Source organism: Quercus suber, unplaced genomic scaffold, assembly GCF_002906115.3.
Source record: "Quercus suber isolate HL8 unplaced genomic scaffold, Cork oak 2.0 scaffold_92, whole genome shotgun sequence".
NCBI lineage: Eukaryota > Viridiplantae > Streptophyta > Magnoliopsida > Fagales > Fagaceae > Quercus > Quercus suber.
Window position 1 is genome coordinate 71,628 of NW_027069557.1, and position 19,965 is coordinate 91,592.

At 36.4% G+C, this 19,965-nt stretch overlaps 1 long non-coding RNA gene across 1 annotated transcript; it reads left to right on the forward strand.

The window, feature by feature from the left end:
• The first annotated feature begins 1,158 nt into the window (after nucleotides 1-1,158).
• On the forward strand, nucleotides 1,159-6,033 carry LOC111986096 (uncharacterized). The gene is made up of 6 exons (XR_010629344.1): nucleotides 1,159-1,398; nucleotides 1,505-1,812; nucleotides 1,931-2,052; nucleotides 2,349-2,420; nucleotides 3,827-3,968; nucleotides 5,531-6,033. It is a non-coding gene; the product is annotated as an uncharacterized LOC111986096 (long non-coding RNA).
• The last annotated feature ends 13,932 nt before the right edge of the window (nucleotides 6,034-19,965 follow it).

Consider the following 19,965-nt stretch of genomic DNA (forward strand, 5'->3'; position numbering starts at 1 on the left):
GTAGCTGGAAAGTGGAAGCACCTACTCTATCAGAATTCCAAATTGATTAGCTTTCTATTTGTATGTGCATTTGCTAGGCTTGTTGTTAAGAAATTGCAATATCATGAAAGATGAACGCCTCATGACTCATGATGAAGCTTTCAGAATGTTGCTTCATTAATTTAATAGGCGCTTGTTTACAAGCACTTTTTTAACTTCTATCAAATACGATTACAAGTTACAACATCGATCCTTTGGCTTTTGGATTTTGCATTGTTGTCATACATGATAAGAAGACATTAATCTAAATATCCATACAAAACATGGATATTACATGATCTATTAAATGCAGCTGACACACCCCACTGTTATAGTTTCTATTACTATGATATATAAACCTTCTCTACATGGATTTTCATTCATCATTTCCAATTACTAGTTCACTTCGCCATTTATATCTATATCTATATATATATATATATATATTGATAGGCCCGGTAATATCCTCATCCATAGGAGAAGACAGTGGACGAAAGTAACATCAATCTTCGTCCCTTATAGTACCCATCAGACGAAGATGAGGCCATTCGCTCACAATCAATGGAAAAGCATTACGTGACAGTAATGAGTCTCTGTACCGTTGGAGAGACAAAGATCTTGTCATTAACACCTCACAGGGGCATTATAGATACCACATTGAAACCACCATTAAAACACCTCCAACGGGTAAAAGGAAGAAGCAAGCGCATATATATACCAGCACCCCAAGACCTGAGGAGGTACTGAAACTCTAGCTAATACACACTCATATTTTAGCTTTGAATCTTCCTTTCTCTTCTAGCTATCTGACTTTACCATCGGAGGCTTGGTAGCAGACACCACACCGATGACCCACACTTCTTCCATTCTTCACATACTCTTTCAGGATCTTTGGCAGCTATAGATGACTTTCCCTCTGGATGATCATTTTGACTGACGATTTCGGCATCATCATCATCATCATCATTATTATATATATATATATATAATAGTAGAAGTTGAAAGAAAGTTGGTTCCTACAATTAAGGGCGTGCTGACAAATAGGATAACTCAGACACGTTTCACTTAAAAAAGTGATACATTACATTGTATGGTTACGCTATAACACCGTTTAAAAGGCTCGGGGTATAAAAGGAAAACAAACCGGTTAAAATACCATTAAAAGGGCTTACAATACTCCCAAAAAAAACTTGCGATACTAAGAACGGAGAAGGAGAGAGAGATCAAAAACTGAAACCCAAAACATCAGACACCAATCAAGATGAAGAAGAGCCGTACAGTCTCTTCCAATATCCCCAAACTTTCTTTCTCTCTTCTCTCTTCTCACGAACCCTAATCTTTTTCTCTAAGAATATTCAATCCCTTCAACCCAGGCTACAGGTTTGTTCTTTAATTCAATCTTTTTCCAATTCAAGATTCACGTATTTGTTTCTTGCTCTCTATATTATTGAATTCCTCACATTTTTAAAATTTTTTGAAAAATCAGATTTGAATCGATCTTTGTGTGTGTGTGTGTGTATGGCGAACGGTACGGATTCGAAGGAGTTCGTGTTGCTATCTCGGGTTCGGACGGGTCACAAGCGCGAGTTCGCCTTCTCAATGAAGGTGCAAACAGAGATCTGCGGGTCCTTGGGTCGGAACCGGTCCAGGAAGACCTGGAATGAGGCTGTGGCGACCAATAGAAGCAAGAAATAGAGAAAGAGACAGAGTTAGAGACATCTCAGGCCAGTACAACCATCGGACTTTAACCACCAAAATTCTTGCTTCCCTCAACCGGCAATGCACTATTACAGAGTGAGTTTTCTTTTTTTGCTTTCTTTGTTTTTTGATTTTTTATAAATTTTTATAAGTAAAAACCTAAATCTTGCGATAACTATGATTTATGTTTACTGCAATTTTGGTCGCCACCCAGATCGTCGGATGGTGGATTACTCATTTCAAGATCTAAACGGTTTTTAAAATTGGATTGATATTTGCGATAACTATGATCGTTAGGCCATACATCCGCCACCCAGATTGTCGAAACCGGCTCTGGTATTTTTTCTTTTCATTTTTTAGATTTGGGTATGAAATGTTACTTTAATTGAGTTCTTTTATTTTTTTTGTTGAATGGGTTTAGATTTGATTAGTTTTTGTTTTGGGTTTTTGGGTTTTCTATCAAAATGTTTGTTTCCTCAATTTTAGATATTTGCTTTTGTTTTTTTATTGTTTTGTTTTTTGTTTAAAGATTACTGAAATCACTAAATCATTGAGATTAAATAAGTGTAAGATTGAAATCATTGGGTATTTCCATTTCTAACATTTATTTTCCTTTTTCAATCTTATTTTAGGCTTTTCCTGCTGGAATAGCATGCACCAGATAGAGTTAAAGCACACAGAGACAGGCTGTATATTAGTAACTGGTAAAGTTATTGTTTTATTTTTTTTTTTTCTTTTCGTTTTCAAATTTGGGGATTGAATATGATTTAGGTTTGAATTTCTTGGTTGGATTGGTTTAGATTTAGTTATAGTTAGATTTGGTTTTGAGTTAGGCTTCCATTAGAATTATGCACATTTCAGCTCCAATAATTAACTTCATTTTTGTTCGCCAAAAAAAAAAAAAAAAAAAAAAAGGAACAGTCATGAAGGTTGGTACTAAAGACATAATAGGAAAGAAAAGGACATTTAAATGTTACATACTGATGCTTCTGTAATTACTCATTTCAAGATCTAAACGGTTTTTAAAATTGGATTCTGGTGCCTAGAATTTCAGTTTCACTGTTTCTAGATTTCCATTTTTTTTTTTTTTTGCCACCTTTGAAACAAAATCTTTCCAGATCAGGATCCATACCACTAGGTTTATTGTTAGTCACTTTAAACTCGATGCTTTATAAAAGTTCATACTTTTGAAACTTTTGATTAGATAACTAAAGGAACATGAATGCTGCTTAAAGAAAGCACACACACTGTTTACATTAAACTTTAGTTTGTTGGTGTAGCTATCAATATGAGAAATTCATAGATGAGTATGTGGATTAAAATAAATAATTGTTTAAGTTGTTAATGCTATTCCTTGAATCCTCTGTATAATTGATATCTGCCTTTGTAATTAATATTTAGAATATAACAGCACTGCAATTCTTTTGGTAACAAAGGCATTCTTTCTGTTTGGCTGAAAGTGAAATCCTTATGACATTTATAGCATTGTGTTGTGTTTATATGTTTAATATTCTATTGTAGAAAGTTTAAAATAACATTTTGAAGATTACTTTACAATTTGATTAAGAATTTAGTAATGAAAACAATAACCACCAGTTATTGATGGTATTACAAACTTTAGTGGAATTTGCCCTTCCTGTTTTTAGCAAAAAAGCCTGCCTCTCGATCTTCAATTATATCAGAATCATCTATATTATTAGTCAATTTCTGTTTCTACTTTGTTTCTTGAGGAAAAATAAATAAATAAAATTCTTTTATTAATTTGATTAATGTATTTATCTTCATCAATATTCTTAATGTGACTCACTTATCAAAGACAAAATTTTTTTTAAGGCTTTTTAAAACAAAATAAATTCATGCCATGTCATCATTTGCTTCTGAATTCTAATTTCAGTGTAGGTGTGAGGAAGAATGAAGGGTATTATTCATTTGATGGAGAATTTCTATTTGGACTCATTAGAGAAATTTGTCATTTGTAAATTTCATAAATTAGTTTATTTGCTGTAATTTTTTTTCATCTCTGCCAATTTCCTCATTTTGTGTCATACATTTTCATTCTTCTTTTGGAATTTTTAATTGAGTTTTTTAGTCTTTGGTGAGTATTCTGTAGGTATGAGAGCTGCCTATGGGAATGTGAAGAATGTCATTGATGGGTGTGATAAGGCTTGAGTTGGAGGTATTCAATCTGACTCAGGAGCATACTAGAGCAAGATGACAAGTCAAGTTGGTGCTGAACAACCTTGAGAAAACATGTAAGAATCTATAACTTATTAATGTTATGTGTAAGATCTTTTGACAGGTTTAAAATTCTGCACCTATTACAAAGAATAAAATTTTTATCTGGTATAAAATCAATATTTATCATGAGCACTATTTTCCAGTTAGATACCTACTTGACTCTTTTTTTGTTCTTGATTTAGTTTTGGTTGATTGGATGAGGTTTGATCCTTTAGTAATTTCAGGTTTTGTTTGTTCATTTCTCTGGTGCATTTTAATCAATGGTTATTTCTGTGTGCAAAAGAATCCTCTTCTGTATCAATTGTATTTATGACATTATATAGCAATTTGTTATTTTTTTGGAACCTATTTTGTGGTGCTTGAAATTTGGAGTTGGTTAACTGAATCTTATTTACCAATATAATGTCAGTGGTGCTTTTTCTCTGCATGTTGTTTGATCTTTGCATTATGTGGGAGGCATGTCTTTATATAAAAGAAGCTAGGTTACTTATGAAACCAATGCTTTCTCATCGTCCTAATTTTTCAGTGTCTGTCAATGTCATATGAAAATTTTAAGCACTACAACATTGCTATTTTTTTTCCCTGATGACCAAAATTGAAGTGCAGATTTTGTGTGTGAAAAAGAGGAAAAATTAGAACAACTAACCTGGGATTCTGCTTTCAGTGATTTAAAGTGGGTGTGTGGTGTGATCCTCAATAGCCAAGTACTCTTTCTAAGCCTTTTGTTATTTCGGCTATTGAATTATTAACATTCTATTGTAGGTTTAGACAAATGGCTATNGGAACAGTCATGAAGGTTGGTACTAAAGACATAATAGGAAAGAAAAGGACATTTAAATGTTACATACTGATGCTTCTGTAATTACTCATTTCAAGATCTAAACGGTTTTTAAAATTGGATTCTGGTGCCTAGAATTTCAGTTTCACTGTTTCTAGATTTCCATTTTTTTTTTTTTTGCCACCTTTGAAACAAAATCTTTCCAGATCAGGATCCATACCACTAGGTTTATTGTTAGTCACTTTAAACTCGATGCTTTATAAAAGTTCATACTTTTGAAACTTTTGATTAGATAACTAAAGGAACATGAATGCTGCTTAAAGAAAGCACACACACTGTTTACATTAAACTTTAGTTTGTTGGTGTAGCTATCAATATGAGAAATTCAATTTTTTTTAATTAGGTATGAAATTTAAATTAGCTTTGGGTATTTTGGTTGAATTAGATTAGATTTTTGCATTTGGTAAGATTTGGTTTTGTTTTGGGTTTCTGAATATTATTTACAACACCATCTTATATTTTTATAGATTACAAAAATTACTAAAAAAGATTCACCCTAAAGAGTTCAAAATAGAAATCTTAAGATATCTTTTGGATCAAATAAGCTTTCTTTTAAAATTTTATTTTAGGTTTTTTGTTTTTGGGTTATGTTATGCATCTTTAATTATTGGCTTTTTGTTTCTGTAATGGACTCTGTGTTGAGGCTTTTGTACAAAGTGTTGCACTCTCATAATTAATCTAGAATGTGTTGCGGTTTTCTTAAAATTGTATATTTCTCACAAAAGCCACTGTTTTCAGTGATATCCAATTTCCATAAAGGAGGAGATAGAAGTGGTGAAAGTAGAATTAGTGTTGCCAACCCACCTTTGTTTCAAGCAAATCCAAAGGCAGGCTCCAGAAACATTTGAAGCAAATTTTCATGGAATGAAAGAAAATATGGGGAATCTTTTCTTTCATTGGCTTTCCTTCATTTTCGGAAAAGCATATTTATTAAGTACTAGAAGGAATAACGAGAATGCACTATGCTAAACTTTGTATTACTCATGGTAGAAAGTCATATTTGCTAAACAAATTGACCATGGCTTTATATATTATATTAAATAACTCAGGATATATATTTAAATGATTTTATTAGATTGTGGAAGTTGTCTACAGATTCAAGGACTCAAACGCTCTATTTTTTTACCAATGTAAATTAGGAAAAACAGAATTGATGGAAACAGTCCTCTTCTTTTACTTCAAGTTAGTAGTTAGGTAATGAACAATTGAAGTTTTATCATCATGGGTTTTATTTGTGTGTTGATGCTAAGAACTAGAAATTAAAATGTTGATTATTATTATTTTTTAAATTCTTGACCTACATGTCACATTTTATTGTCATTTTGGAAGTGGTATTGTGTTTTGTGGTGTAGATTTTGAAGAGATCCTTATTTATATTTGTGTTTGGTCTCTTTGTAGTCTAACGAATTTGAAGTAATTAAACTTGAATTGTATATATAAGATCTACTCAGGGAAAGGGTATTTCTAAATTTAAGCTAAGCATATGGATATGGTATCTAATGTAGAAAACATTTGTATATTAATCCTTTTTATAATTTAAAAAAATCATTTATTAAGGCTTAGCAGTCATAATTGGATGAAAATTGAAGAAGATTTTCATTCTTTTAAGTCGTGTTAGTCATGAGACGATGAAAAATGAAAGATCATGTTACGTAATGCAAAAAAACCATGTGGACCTAAAAGCTCTTGCTGTTTTCTGTGTTAGCATATGGGACGCTGATAATGGTTTTGGATGCCACAATATTAATTGTAAATTTGTGACTATCAAGACATGATTTTACACAAATGTTTGAGTTTTTCCTGTTATAAATGTCTTTCTTTTTTTCTTTTCTTTTCTTTTTTTTCCTTTTTTTTGCTATTTCCAATTGTCCTCTTTTTTATTCTCTTTAGACTGTTAATCCGCGAGCCAATCCCTCCCTTCAATCTTTGCAGTTTTATGACTGTCAAAGCCAAATAACTCAAGAAAGAAAGATTCAAAAACCATCAAATTGCTTTAAAGAAGAGAGAAAAGAGTACCAGATTAGCCAAGTGATGTTGGAGAACCATTTTTGTATGTCTCAACTTTGTGCGATATATAGAATCCCACAAAAAAACCTTGGAAAGGCTTTTCTGTTTGGTATATTAACATTATTTGGGGACTACCGGATTTGTTGGATACTAATAATGATTGATTGAAGTGCTAGCTGTTGGGATGCATAAAGCCTTGGAATTTGCCAAGCATTTGTCAATATGAGACCTGGAGGTAGAGTATGAAGATAGCTCCATCATTCAAGCACTTAATATGCTTAAACTGTTGGTCATGCTTTCAAGTGCATTGCTTTCTTTTGAGGCAATATAGCATACTCAAATCTATGTATGATACTCCGGAATGTATTTCAAATTCAATAGTTACTGATGTACAAGTTTTATAAATTCTCAATAAATACCATTATCATTTTGTTTAAAAAAAATGTTTTGCAAAAGACTAATGTTTAAAAATTTTAGGGGATATTGGATACTATATGCTTAAATATACTAAATTATGTAGGTTTAAATGAATGTAGTGGAAGTATGAGAGCTAAGTTTATGTTGGATGCAAAGATCATTAATATGTAAAATGATCTCGCGCATTGCGCGGGTTAAACACTAGTATTACTAAAAGCTGAAGCGTAACATTTAATATTACTACGCTCACGTTAAGTCATGCCAGCAGTCATGTCATTATCAATTTTTTTCTAATTTTTTACACAATTTTTTAACATTTAAAGTGAATTAAAAACTCTATTATATTACAATCAAAATATCATATTTAATTTATCTTATTATTAACTATTCTTATTTATTATTAAAATTTCAATTCCATTATAACTTTTTATACCCACACTACTCTCAATATTACTATTATTTTACCTTTTTATCTTCATTTATTTTTTACTCTTCTTATTCTTATTCTCATACTATAAAATTGTCATTCCTCTCTTATTCCATGCATAATTTCTATTTTTCCACACACAAAAGCCTCTCTCTCTCTCTCTCTCTCTCTCTCTCTTCTCTCTCTCTCTCTCTCTCTCTCTCTCTCTCTCTATATATATATATATATTTTTTTTTTTTCAGTTTTTGGTATATATATTTTTTATTTTAGTGTAATAGGTTGACCATCAAAACATACTAATGTAATATTGAAAGCTCCACCAAATGCATAGCAAAAATCAATTTTAGACTACTAGAAGTCAGTCCGATTTCTAAAATTGGAATTGACTGGTAATCTAGCTAGATACAATTTAGTTTTGTGTTTTACGTTTTATTTTTTATTTTTTATTTTTTTTATTCTCATTGGTTTTTAAATGTTATAATATGGTGTTTATTGCTATACATGTCATTTTTACTATTATTCTTCTCATCTTATCTTATTCAACATTTAAATTTAGCAACATCCTCCATATCATAATTATTTATATTTTGTCTCATTTTTTTTTTTTAAATTAAACATATAATAGAATAAAATTTTAAAAATGAAATACAAAACAAATAACAATTTAAAAACACTCAATTAGAAAAATAGAATAAATTTTTTTAATATAAAGTATTCTCATAAAACGTTACAATGCATCAATAGAAAAAGAGAATACAAAACACATGCTATTTTAAAAACACTAAATAATAATAATAATAATAATAATTATAATAATAAACCAAACATATCATAAAATAAACTAACAGTTATGGATATACTAACTTCATGGCATCAAAATGGAATAAAATAAAAATAAAAATAAACTTTACAATATGCATATTTAGTACATTAGAATTATTATCAAATTTGGGAAACAGTAGGATGTTAGCGAAGAGAGAGAGAAAGAGATTAGTAAAAGAAATCAAACGTCAATTAAATAAATTAATTAGTAACTAAATAAAGAGATTAGTAAAAGATGAACTTACGAATGTTATTAAAAACTTTACAATGCAAATAAATAAATCGTTAAATTCACTTAATTAAATCATATAATCAACAATTAATTACAATCATACAAAATTTAGACTTGAAACTAATCAAACTCTAATCTAGAAAATCATATTTATTATCAAAACTAAAAGGAAGACGTTCTTCAATAATAATAGAAAATATATAAGAAATAAAGATGAAAATTTTCAAAATCATTTTTTTTTACATTTCATTTAACATTATTTATAAATAATAACATATTAAAAAAATCCTTAAATGCTTGTATTCTTCTCACACCATGACTTTTAAAATCTAATGAAAGGTTCTAAGAATTCAACTCTCATTTAATGCCTCTATTATGAAAATCACCAGCCAGTAAAATATGATAACAATGTTATAAATGAGATTATGAAAAAACTAATTGGCCACTATTATTATGGAATAAATGTCTTTTTTTATGCATCTAAGAAAATGAAATGTATAGAGTTTACTTATTAAATTATATGTAAAGATTCACGTTAAAAAAATATGTAAAGGCTGTATGGACCCACTTTGAGCTCTTGGCCCAAAAGGAGTATGGACTCAATCCCAAATAGCCCAAAGCAATAAATTTGTAAATAGCGGATTGAAGAACTAGGCTTTAGTGAATTACACAACGAGTTACTAGATTTTAGTGATAAAAAGAAAAGATCATAGACGTTTATTAAAGAACAGACGTCTTCGGCCAAATTTGAGGAGACTGATTCTAATATATTGGTTTCAAGAGTTGATTACAACTCTGATTCTAGACTGCTACAGTATTTCTTTCTTGAATTGCCGATCCCCCTTTCTTCAAGGGTCTCTCACATTATATATCTCTTTCCTAGTGATCTTGGCCTTCCATTTGTCAACCGCCCAAGCCACTACTCGAGTACCCATCCCATTAGACACTCCTTTTGGCTCTCTGTGAGTCGTGGTGGCCAAGAAAACACTGTTCAGGAGTCTTCTCCATATAAATGCGGCCAGAAAAGTAGTTGCAGTGCATTTAATGCGGAGGTGGCGCCTTTTCCTTAGATATTTTTGGATTTCCTTCCTTCTTATGTATTTAAGAGACATGCTTCTGAAACTGGTGCCTCCATTGAGGTCATTTTCGTCACTGGAACACGTATCGGAGCAATGTTTGTCATGGCCGAGGAGGTATCCCTCCTCGGATCGCCTTTTTTCCCTTTTTCTTATTCGTGGGGCGCTAAGCTGGAATCTCTCAACTATTTGTCTCTCCTCGGATGTGCCAACGTCCTTGGATAGGGCCCAAGGCCCAATATACCATTTTGGGCCTTGTCCCTACAATAGCCCCTCAAAACTCCGGTTTTTCCCTCTCATCCGAGGAGAGAAAGTGGGGTTTTGATCCTTAAGGGATAAGACCATTAATTTCTCTGGTTCACACATGTGGGAGTGCCGTTTTACGTGCCCCATAATTGCTTCTGATGCTTTGCGCCTTGCGAGGCATCATTAATTACTCCAGGTGGCTTGATGTTCCCTGCATCCAACGGCGAAGCGCAGATCCAATGGTTGACATTCGTTCTTGGGTTTTGAGCGATGTAACTCCCATTTAATCCCACCCCCTATATAAATCATTCGGAGAACTCATTTCCTCCATTTTACACCTTCAAGCTGTCCAGAGATCCCAAGCGCTTAAACTCACAAAGCTTTCTCAGTCACTAAAACTCCTTAAATCTTTTCCTTAAAAAATTTCATGAGGATTTTTCTTAAAGGTTCAGGGTTCAGTACACCCGCCCTTATAAGTATCTATCTCTCTAGACTTTCAACTTCTCCTCGGCTGGGCTCCTCAGCCTTCTTCCTTTTTTTGAAAACTTTTTCCTTGTCATCCATATTCATGTAGATGGGTAGGTTTAAACATTTAGTGGATTCTTCGTCCGGTATGGAGGGTTTTAGGGCCAAGTACCACATCCCACAGGGAGTGGGCTTAGAGTATTGTCCCCCAAAATGGATACTTACTGATAGAGAAGTGGGTGAAGTAGTCATTTCGATGATTACTTTTATAGAGGGAGAGATGACGCTTCCCATGGGTAGGATAACCAGAGATTATCTGCTCAATCATAGAATATGCCCCCATCAGTGCGCTCCCAACACGTTTAGAGTCCTAGGGTGTGTAGATACTTTGAATGACCAGATGAACTTGGGGCTGACATGGCACGACGTCGTTCATATGTACGAGTGTCATTTCCTTGCTAGCGCAGGATATTACCTCAAGTCCCGGTCCAACGTCATTAGGTTGATATCCTACCTTCCTAAGTCCAACAAGGGCTTGAAGGATGATTATCTGATCGCCTTCGGGGATTGACACCACGGTCTTCCTTGCCTAACTCGGGCAGGAGAGCCAATTGGGGTACCCTAGGATTAGTCTCTTTAGGCAAGGGATTTACCTCTTCTATTTTTATTCCTCTTCTGATGATAATCTTCTCTGTTCTGACCACGATTTTCTTCTTAGACATTTTCGCAGATAAGAACCACATTGCTCCGAGGCTCAGCCTAACCAACATTCAGGCTCTTAACTTCCTCTTAAGGTCGGAGGTATTCGTGAGTGACGACGGACAGCTTCGGGCCGCTCATCTGATCTTGGACTACCAGCCCTTGTCCCGCATATTTCAGGACACAAGCCAGGCAATAAGGGCTGGAAGCTTTTAGTTGGCTAGGATAGACATTTCCAAGCCAGGATTTTTGGCTCGGAGGGACCTTCCCCCCATTGTGCTGCCACTTCAACCTGCTCCTCAACCGGTAGTTGCTCTAAGAGAGGAGTCAGCCTCATCCTACCACTTTTTGGACACTAAGATCGACCGATTCCATTTTGAAGGAGAGGAAGGGGCGCCGGACAGGCCTGTGGAGCTGTCGAACTCTGAGACTGAGTCTGAAAGGTTTTCCACCGTCTATCAGCCAAGGCTAATAGTTGCTCGGCCAGACACCAGTTTCGAGGAGAACGAAGTCATAGACCTAAGGCAAAGGACCGATTTAAAGGGGCTAATGGCCAATAGGAACAAAGGGGGGTCTACTTCAAAAGAAGTTCCCAAGACCCAGGTCACTCCTAATCTCCCTCCTCCTCCTCCTCAGCTCCCAACTGATCTCGGGCTGAAGGCTAACCCCAATCTAAAGAAGAAAAGGCCAGCAGAGGTTTTGGAGGAAGGTGAAGTGGCACAGCAAAAGGGTGCCAAGAAGAAAAAGAAGGCTAAGGACCTTCGAGACAAGAGGGCCTAATCCGTGGAGAGCTGGGAGGATGCTGAAGTGCGCCGAGGACAACGCTCTTGGGCCCCTCGACTAGAGGTGAAGGGCACTCCCATCTCTTAGGACGCCCCTCTTCCTTCCGAGAGACATGGAGGGCCTTAGGCGTATTAGGCAGCTTGACTTCTTTATGTCGTTAAAGGGAGATATTGCAATGCTAAGCTAACCACTATTATTTTTCTTTGTTAAATGCTAAGTTGCAGGTCCATTCATATGTATGCTTACTCTTCATGACCCCTTTGCTACTTCTATACAGCTTACCCAGCAAGTCTTCGTCGCCAAGTAATGGGTTAGGAACGCTCAGGACGACGTTAAGGCTGAGGCCCACTCCCAGTTGGAGGTTGAAAAGTAGCTGGGAGCTCTAAAGCAAGAGCAGGCTAATCCATCCGAGCAACTAAAAGAAGCGGTCAAAGCTCGTAACAGTGCCTTGGCGAGTCTGAAAACAGCAGAAAGTCAAGCAGAGGATCAGCACCAGCAATTGCATGTGACCGAGATAAACCTGGCCACAGAAAAGTAAGTTGTTCTGGATCTCAAGGTTGAGCTGCAAAATTCAAGGACACAGCTCGAGTGGCCAGGGAAGCCGCTGAGGCCGCGGTGACGGCATCCTACAAGTGTGGGGTGAAGGACACAAAGACTTGGCTAGCAGAGGAGGTGGCCGTAGTATGCAGGGATTACTATTCTGAGTCTTGGAGAGTAGCAATGGACCGGGCGAGAGTTCCTGCAGACTCCGAGCTGAGGAGGCCGATAACATTTTCTTCCCCAAAGACATCCAAGAAATCCCAGATGCGGACCCTCCAACTGAGCAACTCCCTCCCACCCAAGCTCCCATTCCTGAAGGGGCTAAGGAGGCTCGCCTTCTAGTGATGGACAAGCCCTCCGAGGACTCCTTCTCAATCAAGGATGTGGTCTCTCAGGCCAAGGACGCGGCAGCTAAGTCCAAAGCTGACGATGCCCGCTCCAAGGCTGCTGACCCTGAGAAGAATCCTCCCCCAATTGAAGTTTAGATGTATGGTGTTTTTCCTTTGTTTGTATGCCTTTTTTTTTTTGTAATGGCAATCTACCATTAGACATTGTATTCTTCTTTTTATTTAATGAAGATGTTTTTCTTCTTTCTATCCCTTGTGTTTTCACTTAGTTTGCTTTGGAATTTATAACAGTTGTTTTGAACCACTAACACTTTGAATAATTTCATTAAGTGCCAGTAGAGAGGAGGTCTAACATACAGTTGTACCATGAATTGGGCTAAACAATTAAGACTAACTTACACAGAGTTAGAAATCCAAGAGGCTGGTTATAACCTAGAATCCGTTTTGACACTCAATGAAAAATAAACAAATATCACAGAACGTTAATTTAACCTTGACGCTCAGTCCGAGGATTTCATTTGACACGTTAATTTAACACTTATAAAAGATGTCATTTGAGTGCTAATTTCACTCGAGTATGTGGTCCGAGGGACCTGACATTACTTAGGATCTGTTTAACACCCATAAGAGATGCCATAGTATATGGTCCGAGGACTTCAGGCATGACTATAGTTTTGTTTAAACACTTATAAAATAGGTCATCGTGTGAACCTCCCCACATCATCTAGTCTGAGGACTTCAGGCATGATTGAGTTTCAGTTTAAACACTTATAAAAGATGTCATTATGTTAACTCCTTCGCATCATCTGGTCCAAGGATTTCAGGCATGATTAGTTTCAGTTTAAACACTTATAAAATAGGTCATCGTGTTAACCTCCCCACATCATCTAATCTGAGGACTTCAGGCATGATTGAGTTCCAGTTTAAACACTTATAAAAGTTTAAATAATGAGAAATATAATGCCTTAAATAAATGAGCATATTGACAGAAGAGACTTTCATTTAATAATAATAAATTTTCAGGTTGTTTACATTCCACGAGCATGGTATTACATGTTCATCTAAATTTTCAAGAAAATATGCTCCTATACTAACCACCGAGGTGATGCGATATGGTCCTTCCCAATGGGTCCTAGTTTTTCCCATGCCGGGTTCTTGGCAGTACCTAGAACCTTTCTCAACACCAGATCACCAGGTGCGAATGGTCTCAGCTTCACATTGGCATCATAACCCTGTTTGAGTTTGTGTTGGTAGTATGCCAATTGAACCATGGTGTTTTCCCTTTTCTCTTCAATCAAGTCTAAACTCTTCTCTAGTAGCCCATTGTTACTGCTCGGATTGAATGAGCTGGTCCTTAGCGTTGGGAAGCCAGTCTCTAGAGGGATGACAACCTCAGCCCTATAAGTCATGGAGAAGGGGGTTTCCCCGGTGGATCTGTGAGGTGTGGTTTGGTATGTCCAGAAGATGTGCGGCAGCTCTTCCACCCATTTTTTCTTAACATCATCTAACCTCTTCTTGAGTCCATTCACTATGACTTTGTTAACAGCCTCGGCTTATCCTTTCCCTTGGGGATAAGCTGGGGTAGAATATCTATTCATAATTCCCAACTCATAGCAGTACCTCCTGAAAGATTTTCTATCAAACTGAAGGCCGTTATCCGAGATGAGGGTATGAGGGACCACAAACCAAGTGACAATTTTTTTCCAAACAAATTTCTTGGCATCCATGTCCCTGATATTTGCTAGGGGCTCGGCCTCCACCCACTTAGTGAAGTAGTCTGTGTCGACTAGCAGATATCTCTTGTTTCCTGCTGTTCTGGGGAAAGGGCCTACAATGTCTAAGCCCCATTGCCAGAAGGGATGGATGGGGGGTTAAGGACCCCTCCTGGTTGATGTATGTTTGGCGCGAACCTTTGACATTGGTCACACATCTTAACATAGTCTTGCGCCTCCCTCTGCATGTTCAGCCACCAATTGCCTTGAGTGATGGCTCTATGTGCCAAGGTTTTTGTTAGGACATATGTGATTCACTTGTTAACAACATATGTCATTCTTTTATGTAATTAGCTAATCTTTTGACAAAACGCACTTTACTTGTATTTGGGTAGATCTAAGATGTGTTGAAATACTTCAAGAAACCATGTTTCAAGATCAAGTGTTGAAGCCTTCAAGTCTGTTCAAGACAACAAGCTGAAAGTGCAAAGTTACTAAATCTTGACAGCTAGCTCGACAGCTAACATGTGTCGAGGTTTAAGGAAGCTGTTCTGCCCGTGGTTCGACAGCTATCTCGACAGATGCTCGATAGCTTCTATCTGTCGAGGTTTACAAAATCAAAAATTCTGATATGATTTCTTAGGATTCGTGGATGTGTCTTTGGGTCTTCTTTTCTCCTAACCCTAGACATATAAAAGGATTGTTTTAAGGGCAGTCAAAGGGTTCACAAGTTGCACAAGCATTGAAAAAAACTCTGTTCAAGCAAATTGTGACTGGAGACAAAGTTTTGACTTAGTTCATCACTATTGAAGAAGTTGCTATGTATTTGCACTAAAGGGTTTTGTGACCAAGCATCTTCTTGATCGTCATCGTTGGGATGAACTGAAGAGCTTTGTAGCCAACAAACTTTCTCTAGTTTGTGATTGAAGTCGCGTACTGGGATCCGCGTAATTGGTTAGTCATGTACTTGGGAGTCGTGCATTAAAAAGGGAAATTGTCACTACAGAACAAATCCAATTGGGTATTGGGGTAAGGATTCAACTGTAGGTTGGTAAGGTACTTGGGATTCCTTTACTTGTAACCGCTTGTTGTGATAATAGTGGAGTTTCGGGAGTGGTGACCTGAAAATCACCCGGTAGGGTTTTTGCAGTCAGGTTTTCTCCATTCGTAAACAAATCACTGTGTTTTTTACTTTCCGCTGCATAATTAGTTTATTGGTGATTTGTTTGTGCTACCACGCGTTTACATGTTAAATTGATTAATTAATAACTTGGCTAATTAATTAATTAATTTAATCACAAGGAGTCAATACATTTTTGGCCTATCAAGTGGTATCAGAGCAGGCACACTTTGATTAGGTTTAATCTTTGTTATGTTGATCCATTGACCCCTGTTTGTCATGGATAGAGGACAGTCATTAATCATACCTCATTTATTTGATAGCACTAACTATGCATATTGGAAAGTACGCATGAAAGCTTTCTTGCAGTCTTTAGATGAAAAGGTGTGGCAAGCTGTGGAGATTGGTTGGACCAAGCCAAAGGAAGCACCAGCTGATTGGGATGAAGCCAAGATCAAGGCGGCAAACTTCAACAACAGAGCATTGAATGCCTTATTCAGTGCAATCACCAATGAGGAGTTTAAGAAGATATCCTCCATAGAAACTTCTAAGGAAGCATGGATCATCCTCTAGACAACCTATGAGGGTACAAAGGCTGTCAAGGATTCAAAGCTTCAAAGGCTCACTACAAGCTTTGAAGAAATAAAGATGGAGGAGAATGAGTCATTCGATGAGTTCTATGCCAAGCTCAAGGACATAGTGAACTCAGCCTTCAATCTAGGAGAAACCATTCCTGAACCCAAGATTGTAAGGAAGGTGCTCAGATCTCTACCCGAGAGATTCCATGCCGAGATTATAGTGATAGAAGAATTGAAGGATATTGACAAGATTCTTTTGACGGAGCTGGTCGGTAATCTACAGACCTACGAGCTAGGACTATCACGGATTGGTAAGTCAGGTAAAAGCAAGAGCATGGCCTTGAAGGCGAAGAGCAGTGACACAGATGAGTCTTCCGATGATGAAGATTCCAAGATGAAGTCCTACATTACAAGGCAGTTCAAGAAGTTTATAAAGAATGCCAATCGGAGGAACTTCGATAAGGACCGCAGACAATCCAGTTCTTCTCAGTCTAAGGGCCAAGACAAAGGAAAAAAGGATGCTAAGGATGGCGGTCAGGACACTGTTCCTTTAGGACCAAAGTGTTTTGAGTGTCATGGATTCGATCACATGAAGCAAGAATGCCCCACATTTCTCAAGAGCATTGGGAAGAGTAAGTCACTTACTGCAACCTTGAGTGACACTAAGCCTGAGGATGATTCCGACGATGAGGATGACGGAATCTTGAATGCCTTCACTGCCACAGTCAATCCTACTGAGGGGATTGTTAAAGACATGGAAGAAGAAGAATTAGTGGATTCTAAGTGTGAGAAGATGGATGATCAAGATGATACCCATACAGCCTATGAGAAACTGTACAAGCTTTCTTAGAAGTATGAGAAATTGTATAGGCTGGCCACCAAGAAACTCAGTGATGTGGAACTTGATTGTGAAGAGTTGTCCACAAAGTTTGATGAAGCTAATCAGACTATTGGAGCACCGAGGTTTGAAAACAATTTTTTGGCTGAGAAGACCAAGAAGCTTGAAGCGGAGCTGTTTTAAGTCAGAGCTCAATTGGAAAGTACTTCAAGTGCAAAGCTTGATGAGATGCTTAGCATTCAAAAATCTGCTTTAGATCGAACAGATTTAGGGTATGGTCTTTCTTCCTCTAATATTGCTTCTATTAGTGCTACTATGTTTGTTCCTCCTGCTAATAAAACTGAAATTGAGAACACTGATGTGAAATTGAATTAGCTAGTGAGAACTTAGACAAAGGTAAATCTATCTTAGGAGCACCCGCTAAGCAGGATAAGAAAGATGTTAAAAACCCTAGGGCTAAGAAGGCTAACTCTCAAAAGCCCAGATAGAAGAATCAGCATCTCTGTCATCATTGTGGAGCTGCCAGTCATACTAGTGCTACTATGTTTATTCCTCCTGCTAATAAAACTGAAATTGAGAACACTGATGTGAAAATTGAATTAGCTAGTGAGAACTTAGACAAAGGTAAATCTATCTTAAGAGCACCCTCTAAGCAGGATAAGAAAGATGTTAAAAACCCTAGGGCTAAGAAGGCTAACTCTCAAAAGCCTAAGCAGAAGAATCAGCATCTCTGTCATCATTGTGGAGCTGCCAGTCATATTCGACCAAATTGCTATAAGTGGTTAGCCACTTAACAAAGCAACGACATGATCGTATCTGGAAGCCAGAATCAGCTTCAATCCTCTCTTGCTCCTGTTGGTGATCTTCTTAAAGCCCTTATGTTCCTTTCGAACTTGAACGGTTTCAATTCTTCCCCCTTTCCGCCGGTTCATGGGTTTAATCAAAGGAAATGTTCTTCTAAGGTGTGGAAGAAAAAGGACTCTAAGTGATTATATTACTTTCTTCTATCTTCTTATTTTTGTATGTCGCATTACTTGTGTGTTTTGCTTTTTCTTTTGAGTTAGTCTAGTTTTATGCTTTGCCTTGTTTAACATGTTTTTGTTTATTTATTTTTAGTTTTGTTTATTTTTTGTTTTTCAAAAAAAAAAAATTTTGAAAAATACAAAAGCAGTGTGTGTTTTGTGTACTTTGGTACTTGTGTACCTTGGATGGCCATTGAAACAAAGTTTTCTAAACTTTATATCTTTTGTAGCTTAGATGAGCATCTCTATGCACAACTAAGCAAGTGAGCTTTGTGGCTCTTGTTTTTGATGAGTAAGATTAAGTTATTTCTTGAACTTAACACTCCTATCACTCTTTTTGACAGGTAGGACTAGAAAATCCTAAGAGAAAGGCATAAATAACCATCTCACTACTGTTGCCTACCAATCATAATATGACACCTGTATGCTTCGGCATAGCAAAAGTGCAGTGTCAAAGACACCTGTATGATTCGGCATAACAAAAGTGCAGTTTCAAAGACATCCGTATGCTTTGGCATAGCAAAAGTGCAATGTCAAATGCTTAACATCTTAGGTATTTCTTTTCTCCCTTTTATATGCCCATGCATGATATGCTAATTAAAAGAAAATATGTAAAGAAAATAAAAAGCAAAAAGATCAAAAATGCTTTAAATGTGATTGCAAGTGTGTATTTTAGGAGATGTGGGAGTTATAGGATGTACCTCGAAGGTGATAGTCCCCATCAAACAGTTATGATTGTGTGTGAGTTAAAGTGATTTTCTCATATCTCAAATCGTCATAACATGTATACACTTATGCAATCTTGCGATATTTTTCATACACAACATGCAATATTCTTTGCTACTCTTGATACATGTGCAGGTATAATGTGATTTGGCCATCACAAGGTTTTACATGTGCTAATGTATGCTCACTAACTTGTCTTGACTTGTTTTTGAAATATAAAATTTGTTAGACTTATTTAGTGTGTGTGTGTGTGTGTGTTTTTGGAGATCCATGTGCTTAAAATTACTGTTGAGAAATGATTTTAAGAGCTTAATATGTTGATTGGATCATTGGTTGAGTTGCATATCTGATTGCATTCATGTCTGTGTTTTTCTCTTCTTGAAAAACTGTTTTTAAAGGCAAGCTCGACACCTCCTCGATACCTAGCTATCTGTCGAGCTTCTCAAGCTTTTCTTATCGTAATCCTGACACCTCCTCGACACCTGGTGAATCGATCGAGAAATCTCCTGCCTCTTCGATAGCTTCTGACACCTTGTCGATCGATCGAGTTTATGTCCTCAATCTGGTGTTTTATCCCTCGATACCTCTTCGACACCTTCAGCTATAGACGTTCTTTTTTCTCGACACCTCCCTCGATAGTTGTCTCTACACCTCTCGATACCTTCATTTATTGAGCTTTACTGAACTCCTATATATTCATTCAACGCGATCTGGTTCTCACTTTTCTCGATCTCTCTCTTGACAGTTTCTCTCTTTTCTCTCCCAAACACTCTTTTCTCACTCAAAACCTTCAATCCACGTGATTTTCGGCTCTTCCTTGCTCCAAATCACTTGGTATGCTCTCTTATCTTTTCATTCTTCATGCATTTCATGATTTAAAACCTAGGTTTTGGGGTTTTTGAAAAATTTTGGGGTTTTTCAAAATTGATGAGTGTTTATTGTATTTTTGGGATGGGTTTTCATTTACGTATGTTTAAAATCTCATGCATTGCATTACATTTGCATTATAACAGTATTTTCATGCATTTAGATGTGTGCAATATGTTTGTGTGCTGATAGGATTGGATTGGGCAGAGCCCATGATGTTTTTTTTTTTTTTTTTTTTTACATCCTCCG